The 13,636-nt window shown below is 38.6% G+C and overlaps 1 pseudogene; it reads left to right on the forward strand.

The window, feature by feature from the left end:
* Positions 1–8,256: 8,256 nt before the first annotated feature.
* LOC123532787 (uncharacterized) lies at positions 8,257–11,779 on the forward strand (annotated as a pseudogene).
* Positions 11,780–13,636: the final 1,857 nt, after the last annotated feature.

Here is a 13,636-nt window from a genome sequence, read left to right on the forward strand (position 1 = left end):
TCTTCATGCCATTTAATGGACCATGTGCAATTACGTAGATGAAAAAACGAATGACGTGTACAATAAGTAGGCTTTGTTACACAAGTTATGAGCTTTGTTTGATATATTTACTAATACATTGTATAACATTTATTGTTTTGTATTTGTAAGTTTTGAAAAAATCAATGTAAAGTACGCAGTCTCTATCTCTTATATCTCCAAAGTGATACATAATTATGAGGATAATGTGAGATACTGTACTGAGTATTTCCCAGTATGTGTAGTTGCTATATGGTTTTTTGTTGGCTTTAGAGTCGACGCTAAATGAGGTAATATGCGAGTTTCTAGCTTATGATGAGGGAGGAATACCCAGATGCCCCCCCCCCACCCCCACTCCCGAGCATTATTTCATCAAAGACATGCAGCGATCTTCCGTAAGCAAGTTGGTTTGCTTCCTCAAGTTACCAATTTCTTTCGGCTTTCGACAACACGCGCTCCTTCAGGAAGTTAAATGAATTGCGCCTTTTTGTATGCGGAAGAAACATTTTCCTCGCTGTAAACTCCGTAGGTGCAAGTATACATCCGACATGTTCAAACCAGCAAACAATATACCTTAGCTTCCATCTTTGAATTAAATCTTTGGTTACATTTAAATTACAATTAATTCCACCAGATAATATCTGATAATATGTTTTGTTTGTTTTTGTTTTGTTGGATTTAACGTCGCACCGACACATGATAGGTCATATGGCGACTTTCCAGCTTTTTTAATGGTGGAGGAAGACCCCAGGTGCCCCTCCGTGCATTATTTCATCACGAGCGGGCACCTGGGTAGAACCACCGACCTTCCGTAAGCCAGCTGGATGGTTTCCTCACATGAAGAATTCAACGCCCCGAGTGAGGCCCGAACACACATCGATGAGGGGCAAGTGATTTGAAGTCAGCGACCGTAACCACTCGGCCACGGAGGCCCCTCTGATAATATGTACAGTAGGTCTAATAAAACACATTTGAATGGCTTGCCGGTGAATAGTCAAAACTGGTGGTCATTAGAACCTCGTGCAACAGTTCTGAATATTGACTTACTAGCGATTACTAAGTGTATAACATCATGTATTATGAGGTTTTGGTGACAAAGCAGAATTAGAGAATCTTGAATATATTTTAAAAGGACCGTATCTCGAGCATATATACGTTTGAAAGGACATTTAGTATGTTTGGCAACTATTTCTATTACGATTTCACTTCGTTTGTTATCTTCCAATGCAAAATAAATTTGATTAATGAATCTTTGAGAGTATGGGTATTTTCACAATGTCTGCCAGTGATCAAAATGAGCGGAATTATACTAATTAGACACAAGAGTATACCATGTGGGCATGTCTTTATAGGATAGATATTGGAAAGTGGTTGGAATATCGGCAGCTAGGTCCGACAACGGCCTGATGTCTGTCAGATATAAAATAATAAACAAACCATTTTTTGTTTGTAATGATTATAATGTGTGTAAAATAGAAATGTTGAAGAATATCTTCAGTCAATACCTAACCTTGTAAGGCTTTAAGCACAGGTGTCCGGCAATAGGGTAGGATAACCTCGGTGGGAAGGGTGCTGTTACGGCTGTTCGTTTCCTTACTTAGGCTTCCTGACTCTGTGATTTGTGCATTCCATTTCTCTGACCACCTGTACCACAGTATCATATGTTGGAGTGTACTGTTCATTCTGTCCATTCATGAGTTACCAGACATTGTAAGTGCCATGAAAATCATTCTTATTTACATTTACAAAATCAAAGCCTTGAGATGTCTGATGGTTGCGGGTTTTGCTTGATTTATTTTCATTTTAAATGCCAATCTATAAATATACATGTATAAGAAACAAATACTAATGTGCCTAATATCTAATATAAACTCTGCCTGACCTTACATGAACAGCTGGAAGTCAGTGATGTAACCATGGGCTGGAATACATAATCATCGACAGATTTTATATAATCTAAATGGCCAGTGTGAATGGATAGAGGATGAATAAGAACTGCTTGATCATTGATAGTTCATCTGCATTGTTCATGAATGGGACTACTTTGTGTAGCACATGAATATCCTTTGGATGTGATTTGGAATCAAATAAAGATGCTACATGATTGTCAGAAATACACTTAACTTTGGTAGCGGGATAAACCCGCAACCAAAAATATAGTCATTATTTTCTACACATATTCTTTCGATTGTCACTTAATTAATTGTACTTTGTGGCATTGTTTCATTTCATTCTCTTCTTATCTATTTGTATATAATTCATATGACAATTTTGTTGCAACATATTTTTTCGGCGTTAGCTGAATAGCATGGATTTTGACCTAGATTCTGTAGTAATCGGGACACGGAACAGGTGCGTGCTGAGAAAATAAACCATTTATTAAGTCTTAAATGACATTGATTATCAGAAGGCACATTTTAAATGGAACATTTTTAGTAGTTTTGTTACCCTAAACTAAAATGATATATTCTAACTTAAAGTTTTGAGTAATTTATCACCGCTAGAGAAATCGACAGTAAACTTCTTCCCCCGTTGCGTACCTCGCTTATGGATGAATGAGTGGTGGTTGGTTGTAACTGTAGAGTCAGTGTACCCGGTGTCGGACTGTACGCGGTTTCGCAGAATGTACAACTATTCAAAATTTGCAATTCTAACCCCATGAAAAACATTTATCAAAACAATACTTGGAAAATTCATACATATGTATATCAAATGGAACAGTAACTTTATATTATTTCAAATGAAGACAACCCAAAGTAAATATTAAAACGTTGAAATTATGAACATAGAGCTCTGTTCATGCAACACAGAGCTATCCTATCTGCTTAGCGACATGACTATCTCCTTCACTACAGAGCTATCTCTCACAATAAAAAGTGAATAATATTACTCCCGAACCATTTTCGGTACATATTTTATTTCCAAATGCATTGTATATTTTACAGCTATCTCGCGCCTACTCAGTTTGCTTCTTAATATTAGTTAAAATGTAAATATTTGACAATGAAAGTGCTTTCATGACGAAATGGCCAAATTTACTGCTAAATCAGTTTGTTGGTAAACATCACCACGACCACAAATTAAGAATGAATTAGCAAACTTTAAGTTCTCTGCAAAGTTAAATCATATCTACATCGCCTACCATTCCCCGATTTTTGATATTCGATACACTGCTTGTAAAAATGCAAAAAATATGATGACACTCACCTTTGTTGATATACTTTTATCGCGACGTGCACTACCTCGGAAATTGCGACAGAGCAGTTTACCGTATACCTCTTAAAGAGGTAGCTCTGTAGTTTACCAGGCGTGTAATACGTTATTTTAATTCATGTCTATTACTTCGCTATCTTATATACTAAGGTTATTATGTAAGAGGACCATATAGCCTAATATGTTATCCTCTTTAAATAAAATTATTATTATTTACCGTTTATGTATGTTTGTACATTACGGAAAAAATGTTTTGTACATATCCTATCATCTTCTTTTGATTAACAACCAAAAACGCAATGGTAGGATGGCAGGAAAGTAGAATGGTACAATCGCGATGGTAGGATGGCAGGATAGTAGAATGGTAGAGTCGCGATGATAGGATGGCAGGATAGTAGAATGGTAGGGTGGCGATAGTAGCATGGCAGGAAAGTAGAATGGTAGAGTCGCGATGGTGACTGGCAGGAAAGTAGAATGGTAGAGCCGCGATAGTAGGATAGCAGGAAAGTAGAATGGTAGAGTCGCGATGGTAGGATGGCAGGAAAGTAGAATGGTAGAGTCGCGATGGTACGATGGCAGGAAAGTAGAATGGTAGAGTCGCGATGGTAGGATGGCAGGATAGTAGAATGGTAGAGTCGCGATGGTAGGATGGCAGGATAGTAGAATGGTAGGGTGGCGATAATAGGATGGCAGGATAGTAGAATGGTAGGGTGGCGATGGTAAGATGGCAGGAAAGTAGAAATGTAGAGTCGCGATGGTAGGATGGCAGGAAAGTAGGGTGGCGGTGGTAGAATGGCAGGAATGTAGAATGGTAGGATGGCGATGGTAGGATTGCAGGAAAGTAGGGTTGCGATGGTAGGATGGCAGAAAAGTAGAATGGTAGGGTCGTGGTGGTAGGATGGCAGAATAGTAAAATGGTAAGGTGGCGATGGTAGGATGGCAGGATAGGTGGCGATGGTAGGATGGAAGGAAAGTAGAATGGTAGGGTCGCGATGGTAGGATAGCAGGAAAGTAGAATGGTAGAGTCGCGGTGGTAGGATGACAGAATAGTAAAATGGTAGGGTGGCGATGGTAGAATGGCAGGATAGGTGGCGATGGTAGGATGGCAGGAAAGTAGAATGGTAGGGTCGCGATGGTAGGATAGCAGGAAAGTAGAATGGTAGGGTGGCGATGGTAGGATTGCGGGAAAGTAGAATGGTAGAGTCGCGATTGTAGGATGGCAGGATAGTAGAATGGTAAAGTAGCGATGGCAGGATAGTAAAATGGGAGGATGGCGATAGAAGGATGGCAGGAAAGTAGAATGGTTGGGTGGCGATGGTAGGATGGCAGGAAATTAGAATGATAGGATGGCAGAAAGTGGAATGGTAGGATGGCAGGAAAGTAAAATGGTAGGGTGGCGATGGTAAGTTTGCAGGATAGTAGAATGGTAGGGTGGCGATGGAAGGATGGCAGGAAAGTAGAATGGTTGGGTGGCGATGGTAGGATGGCAGGAAAGTAGAATGACAGGGTGGCGATGGTAGGTTTGCATGATAGTAGAATGGTAGGGTGGCGATAGTAGGATGGCAGACTAGTAGAATGGTAGGATGGCAATGATAGGATGGCAGGATAGTAGATTGGTAGGGTGGCGATGATAGGATGGCAGAAAAGTAGAATTGTAGGGTGGTGATGGTAGGATGGCAGGAAAGTAGAATGGTAGGGTGGCAATGGTAGGCTGGCAGGAAAGTAGAATGGTAGGGTGGCGATGATAGGATGGAAGGAAAGTAGAATGGTAGGGTGGCGATGGTAGGATGGCAGGAAAATAGGGTTGCGATGGTAGGATGGTTGGAAAGTAGAATGGTAGGGTGGCAATGGTAGGCTGGCAGGAAAGTAGAATGGTAGGGTGGCAATGGTAGGCTGGCAGGAAAGTAGAATGGTAGGGTGGCGATGATAGGATGGAAGGAAAGTAGAATGGTAGGGTGGCGATGGTAGGATGGCAGGAAAGTAGGGTTGCGATGGTAGGATGGTAGGAAAGTAGAATGGTAGGGTGGCAATGATAGGCTGGCAGGAAAGTAGAATGGTAGGGTGCAATGATAGGGTGGCAGGAAAGTAGAATGGTAGGGTGGCGATGGTAGGATGGCAGGAAAGTAGAATGGTAGGGTGGCGATGGTAGGCTGGCAGGAAAGTAGAATGGTAGGATGGCAGAAAGTGGAATGGTAGATTGGCGATGGTAGGATGGCAGGAAAGTAGAATGGTAGGGTGGCGATGGTAAGTTTGCAGGAAAGCAGAATGGTAGAGTGGCGATGGTAGGATGGCAGGAAAGTAGAATGGTAGGGTGGCGATGGTAGGATGGCAGGAAAGTAGGGTAGCGATGGTAGGATGGAAGGAAAGTAGAATGGTAGGGTGGCGATGGTAGGTTGGCAGGAAAGTAGAATGGTAGGGTGGCGATGGTAGGCTGGCAGGAAAGTAGAATGGTAGGGTGGCGATGGTAGGCTGGCTAGAAAGTAGAATGGTAGGGTGGCGATGGTAGGATGGCAGGATAGTAGAATGGTAGGGTGGAGGGTAGGATGACAGGAAAGAAGAATGGTAGAGTTGCGATGGTAGGATGGCAGGAAAGTAGAATGGTAGAGGCGCGATGGTATATCCAATACAAAGCAAAACAAAACAAATATAAATTATTCGGACAGTATTTGGTAATCTTGGTCAAGGTGAATTATGGACAATATCGCCCCACTAACACAAACTTGTGGCTCTAAAAATGACTTATTGTTAAACTTAAATATTGCACTCCAACATACACATAATGTAATTTGCAACATAGCAACAAGAACAATAACAAAACAACAACATTGATGATGATGATGACGATTATGATAATAATGATAATAATAATAATAACAACAACGACAACAATAACAATATTGTTATTATTATTATTATCATTATTATCATTGCAGCACTTTTTTCTTGTATATATAGTACACGTTCAAAAGTGCTTTTTAAATTTAAAGTACAAACAATTACATATTTAAAACGAGAGCTATCAACTTATAAACTATACATATATGTATATTATGCAAATATTGGTAATGGAACGTGAATGAAAAAAAAAATTCGACTAAAGCAGAAGTAATAATAAAATAAACAAGGATTAACAATAAAAGAAGATGAGCAACTTTGTTATCTTTTAATTATTGCAAATCACCTACGGTTAATGTATTTAAATATCTAAGTTTTATTCAATAACAGTTTCAAATATATAATTGAAACATTATCACATATATATGCGAACCTGAGATAGCGAGGTAAATTGATTAAGCAGAATTCTTGCACATAGCATTCCTCCTTTTGCAGTTTATGAATAGGCCTAAAAATACAGATCAACAAAAATGAATTCAAGATTTAAAGATATTATAAAATTTATACATGCCCACTCTAAAATTGTTCGGGGAGCATAAAAATCTGTGATATCTAACTAAACATACAACATTTAAATAACATTTTAAATATGAAAGAAGAACTTCTACTGTAGTATCTTCCTTCGAATTACCAAAATTAAAATTTTGATGATTGTATACTGATATCCAGCAATATCAATGTGATGACCCGCATTTTGAAAAAAACGACCAAAATATATAACACAATTTAGTTGTACAAAATTTATTTCAAATACTCTTGGTTTGCATATGTGCAACTACATGAGAAAAATACAAATAATACATTATACATAGTCACGCAATCAAATGAGGGAAACAATACGAGAATAGATAATGAAAAATATAATGTTACAGATAAACAATTTTTTTTTATTACAGTACATTGTAATTATAAAGTACAATCAGAAGCGACTTCAAAAATGCCAGATACCCTTTATATACAGACCTGTGAAAATAATGCGAATAACATTAATAATACTTTCAGGTTTACATGAAGTTAAGGATTTTAACGTCTTAGTAACATCACTGTACTAATAAAAATGTATGATAAAATTTCATATTTTAGTACATTTTATACCAGGAAATTGTATATATATATATTAGAGGACCATATGTCAGACTGGCTATAGCCAAATATGTTATCATCTCTTATCATTATATTTTCTTTGCAGCTTTTTGGAATGTTTTCTGCTTTTGGTGACGCAATTTAATTTTAGGGGCTCATGAAAACATAAAATAATCTCTTATTGAACAGTCATTCATTTGCATTTAGCACAGATACTCCTCCTTAATGACTTAAAAATAAATTATCTAAGTTTTCTGTTCTAAAATATATGTTGTCCTGTAACTTATAATGTTGTATAAATGAACAGCGCCTTGAAAAAACCAACATAGTGGCTTTGCGACCAGCATGGATCCAGACCAGCCTGCGCATCCGCGCAGTCTGGTCAGGATACATGCTGTTCGCTAACGGATTCTCTAATTGCAATAGACTTTGAAAGTGAACAGCATGGATCCTGACCAGACTGCGCGGATGTGCAGGCCGGTCTGGATCCATGCTGGTCGCAAAGCCCACTATGTTGGTTTTCTCATTGCACGTCTCAAATTATGTTACTAATGACATGTTGCACTATACCGTGCCAGTAGTGTAATATGTCATTTGTAACGCTTGCTTTTCCCCGCGATAACCTAACTGATCGCAACTTTTCTTAATCAAAGGGTCTTTTGACATGGGGATGTATGCTACGCGGATTTTAGACCCGTGACCCCCATGGCTCCGCCCTTTGAACCACTAACTTACAGGGTAATACACTTTATCGTTTCGATTTCCTGACGGATGTATATATGATTTTTCTTTTGCCGATCATGTAGCTATTTTGTCGTCCTGAATCTAATCCATGAGTAGGAAAGTCTTTTACGGAATATAAATGGGTAAAAATGTACATTATACCTAAATCAATCTACGGCAAACTCCGTACCGTTACGGAAACGATCAAGACAACTATTTTCAAACTATGACGACAATCTTTTAATATCGGCCAATAGATTGTCAATATTATGACTTCCGTTTCTTAAAATAGATAGTAAACATTGCACAACGAAACGAAAGTATACATGAAAAACAGGGTATATATAAACAGACAGTGCTATATGTAATCTCAAAAGCTTTAAGTGTCTCAGCCCCAAGGGTGTTAAAAACTCCAAAATGGTCTATAAAGTGGAGAAACACGGGGTGAGGACTGGTAACTCGTTTAAAAGATGGAATACGAGATATTATCGCCAGTACAAGTAAGTTATATATATACTTTAGTGTCTTTATTTCTGAGTAGGCCTATTATGGCAACTGTAAACTTAAAACGCAATTGCAAAAATTATGTCGGACAAAAGTTTCGTATGAATTATATGAACATACATCAGCTGTCATTTTAGCTAATACATGTATGTACTAAAGACATTACCCATATTTTGATAATATAATCGTGTTTATAAAATAGCTGTCGGTGAAATTTCTCTCAAGCCTGTCGACAAGCTTTAGGTCTATATGTCTTACTCAGTTAGAGTCTTTGTTTCCTTCGACTCTGTATTTCTAACATTATATGAAAATTGAAGTATAAATAATTGAAAACTTTTCATTGTTTTGTTCAGAAAACAGGCCTTCCTTATTCGGTCACATATCAGTGACGTTCACCAGGGTACCCCTGACTACGATGATATTGACCGCTTCAGAAAGACTAGCGCTTTTGGAGAGGGAAACAGTATGACTGATGGTGTCGAATACTCATTGAACAAACAAGGTAGATGGGATCTCCCAGGGATACTTGAGAACATTATCCTTGGTACAAGCAACGAAGAGGATTATGGGATACAACTCGTTGAACGCCATAGAATAAGACGTATGGCAAACTGCGTCAGTGTCTGTTCCACAGAAGGCGTGTTTAAAGGCGGTGATATCAGTACGGACAGAAAATTTAAAATGAAAAATTCGGGAGGCTATTTCCAGTCAAATAGTGTTCTTAAACGTGCTGCTGCCCTTTCAAAGAAGAAAAGACGCGACAGACGTCGGCGTGGTCTGCAGTCGGAAGAAAATATAGAAGAGAATGAACACGTCATAGAAACAAATAAATTGCGTTATGAAGTTCATTATCCAAGTCCTGTCGCCAGCTATCAAACACATAGTGCCAAATCTATTGGCATGGATACTTATCCACCGGCAAGGTGGTCAAGTTACCGTGACCCACGACAACGTAGTAAGAGAAGAGGTCGAATGGAAAGTCATATTAAAGAGTCGCTGCAGTGCATGGACGACTCGTTCGAGGACTCAGAGGAGGAGGACAGCGTTCATGAGACAGACGACAATGCACGTGTAGTATGCGACTTCGTTGTTACGCTAGATGACATCTTAGAGCATGCAAATGCAGCAAGCAATCTGGCAAGCGGGAAAGTTAGGCACAACAGTAATACAAGCTCTTCTTCTTTAGACTACGATGAATCATTGTCTCCAAAGGGCCGCATTGTATATATGGAACGTTATGAAACAGACGAACAACACGATACAACTGAAGTACAGAAAACAAACCCAACAAAAAGTAGAACCACTACCTTGCAACCCGTTCGAGTCATTTTGGCAGACGAAGATATAAATCAACAAACTCTGTTGGAAAAATTTGGAAATGACTTTATTGAATGTGAATGTTTCCCCCGCAAATTTGTGTTGAACATTTCAGATCAAGTCACGAGATTAGATACTTTGAAAACTTACAGCAAGACTGAAATGATTCACACAGAGGCATGCGTTGTTTTTGTTCACGATGTTGATAACGAAATTAATAATCTGAAAGAAACTGTCTACAAAATTCTGCTAAATGCAAACTTCGGCGAAAATTTGAACAGTGTCCAGATTGAAACAATATTTGATTACATGGAAACGAATGTGGAGGAAATCGTAGAGCGGACTCTTTTCTTTATTGAAACTCTTCCAGCAGAATCTATTGTATGTGAAAACAACACGTATTTCTATAAGACCTCTACGAAGGGAAGCACAGTAGAAGAATGTGCTGATTGGTCTGTTGAGTCATATCGTCCAAATAACTCTTTCTTAATGGACTCGTTTTTATCACTCCGACCCGTTGTGAAGGAAGCGGTTGATATGGGATTCAACCTCGTTCCTCGATTTGATGCGTGTATGGAAGACGAATCAGACAATGTGGCATCTCCAAAAGATCGTTTTTGTTGCATTTGTTATGCAACCTTAGAAGACGCTAATCCGGGTACTGCTCTCATTTCTTGTAGTCACTGGTTTTGCGACGGCTGTTGGAAAGAATACATTGAAACACAAGTAAATAATGGTGCACTTGACATTCAATGTCCTGAATATGATTGCAGTAAAATTGTGGACCCGGGCACCTTCTTGTCACTTATTAATATGCGTGATGTTATCAGACACGCAAAATGTTGTCATGACACACAGGTAGAGCAACAAAAATCAGCAAGATGGTGTCCAAATGAAAAATGTGATCGAGTATTGAAGAGAAACTGCGAAGATGTGAAGAATTCCCAGTGCATTTGTGGAATAAAAGTATGCTTTGAATGTCTTCAACCTCCTCACTGGCCAGCAAGCTGTGATTCTGTAAGGAATTACTACAAGAAAATGAGAGACACTGGGGACATCGCCATTGAGCCACCAGAGCTCAGAAATCCAATCGTTGTACGTGGAAAGAACTGCCCTTCGTGTCACAGATTCATTGAAAAAAACGGTGGCTGTCCATCGATGGTTTGTGTTTGCAGGGCCAATTTCTGCTAGGGTTGTGGTCAATTATGGAGTGACCGAGAGCATGGTGACGAATGTTACAAACATGGCTACAAAGATTATCATAACACTACCGAAAGAACGTTTGCAGCAGTAAACCCACTTGAAAGAAAAAACCGTCAGAAATGGTATAAGATGGCCCTCCTTCATCGCGTCAACCAACATGCAGGAAGACTTCAGAAAATGAAGTCATGCATTAAACCTATGGCCAAGAAGTTGCAATTCTACATTGTAAGAGCTGAAAAGAGAGGAGAAAAAGTAACTTTTGACTTTGATTCTGAAAACAAATCATTTAGTCGACAGACTGACAAAACTGCATACTTCTTGAGGAACACTGTTGACCTTTATGCAGAAATTAACCACGTGGTCGAAAACACTTCCGTTTTACTGAATTCGGAACAACTTCCGGCAGACCGAAGACTTGTTCTCCAACACATTTCTTACAGACTGTCTAGCTTTTCTGCGGTTATTTATGAACTCTTTTTATGCAGCGATAACGTTCAAGCAAACGTTCTTTTAGAAAAGTTAAAGGAAGTGCGGTTTCATACCCGTAAAACTTTTCAGAGCTTAATCAGATGTATTAAATCTATGAAAGCATAATATACGTATCATGCTGATATAATATTATATAGATTTAAATAAAGGAACATTTGTTATTTTCTTCATGCCATTTAATGGACCATGTGCAATTACGTAGATGAAAAAACGAATGACGTGTACAATAAGTAGGCTTTGTTACACAAGTTATGAGCTTCGTTTGATACATTTACTCATATAACATTTTATTGTTTTGTATTTGCTAAAGTTTAAAAGAAAATGTAAAAACGTACGCATTCTCTTATTTATTCTTCTGCAGTGAAATACAATTACGAGCATAATTGCTGATACTGAAATTGAGTAATTTCCCTGGGTAGTGTGTAACTGCCATATGTTTGTTGTTGTTGTTTTCTTGTTGTTGAGTTTAGAGTCAGACCGACAAATGAGGTAATATTGCTAGTCCCAAGCTTTTGATGATAGAGGCGGGCAGCGGTCTTTCATAAGCCAATTGGTTAGCTTCCTGGCATGAAAAAGACTGGTTTCGAATGCAGAATGGGCGAGTAGTTAGCGACCTTGACCTCTTGACTACGGATGCTGTATTTGTATCGACAAGTTATCTCATGTTACAAGTTACAACTTTTTAGTTGTATAATAATTGATATGACATTTTGTCGCAACATATTTTTTTCTATTCATTTTTAATCGCTTTATGTCTTATCATAAAGTGTAATAACCTTGCAGTGTAAACGTTTTGACCATCAAAATTATACCGAGGTCAACCAATTCTGAACACATTTACGATGGTTGATCTGCGACCTAGGTCAGTTTTCAATGTAATTGATATGGTTCATCTACGACCCAGGTCAGCCAGTTCTGAACGCATTTCAGATGGTTGATCTACGATCTATACGACCCATGTCAACTAATTTTCAATGTAATTTAGATGGTTGGTCTAAGATCTACGACCCAGGTCAACCAATTCTGAACGCATTTTAGATGGTTGATCTAGATCTACGACCTAGGCCAACCAATTCGGAACGCATCTATGATCTACGACCAAGGTCAACCATTTTTGAAAGCATTCCAGATGGTTGATCTACGATCTATACTACCCAGGTCAGCCACTTTTTCATGTAATTTAGATGGTTGATATTCGATCTAAGACCCAGGTCAATCAATTCTGAACGCATATCAGATGGTTGATCTACGATCTACAAGCCAGGTCAACCAATTTTCAATGTAATTGATATGGTTGATCTACGATCTTCGACCCAGGTCAACAAAGTAGATTTTTTTGTCGTTCTACGACCTACGAGCTACGCGCCATCTTCACGGGAACGGATGTTTTATTGCAGCTAAACGGAGTTAAAATGGCTAAATAATAATATGAATTACATCAGAAGCACACGTTCCTGTAAGTATACTGCTGTCCCAAGGCAATATCTGTTTGAAAAAAAAACCGGACTCATTATAGTTGTCCGTCCGTTCTTCAACATTAATTTGCCGTTTCCGAATTCTAAGCCAGAAAGTATTAAAATTTTGCATGGTGACTAAACACCTCTTGAGGAGGATCCCAGTTGTTCCGGGGTCAATATGTCAAAGAAAGGTCAAGGCCACAGTGACATCGAGATAATAAGTTATGTCATCCATTCAAAGGAATTAATTGGAGTAGCGGGATATTGAACTCGGTACCTTAGCATATTTTCAGCGGTCCACTACATCCGGTCTAAGGTGTTCTTAAAGACACTTGCTGCAGTTTCTTGTATGAGGGATGGGGCAAAAATTTCCCAATAATAGAATTTTTCAAACTTTGTATATGAACACAGTTTCAGGTTAGAAACAGAAAAATGCAAAAACCAATCATAAGTCACCGTGCTTGTTTAGGAGTTATCTGCCCTTAAAACTGGATTTTTCTTCAAATTTGCATATTCAAGGGCAGATAACTCCTGGACATGCATGGCGACCTTCGAATTTTTTTTCTGTTTCTAACATGACACTTTGTTCATATACAAAGTTTGAACAAATTCTATTGTTGGGAATTTTTTTACCCAGCATACGGTCCTTAATACGGACAGATTTTTTTAACCAAACACTGTATAATAATCAGCCCCAATTTTTATGCCCCTGTTGTTTAAGTCTCGGTAGGCAT

Source organism: Mercenaria mercenaria, chromosome 1 (assembly GCF_021730395.1).
Source record: "Mercenaria mercenaria strain notata chromosome 1, MADL_Memer_1, whole genome shotgun sequence".
Classification (NCBI taxonomy): Eukaryota; Metazoa; Mollusca; class Bivalvia; order Venerida; family Veneridae; genus Mercenaria; species Mercenaria mercenaria.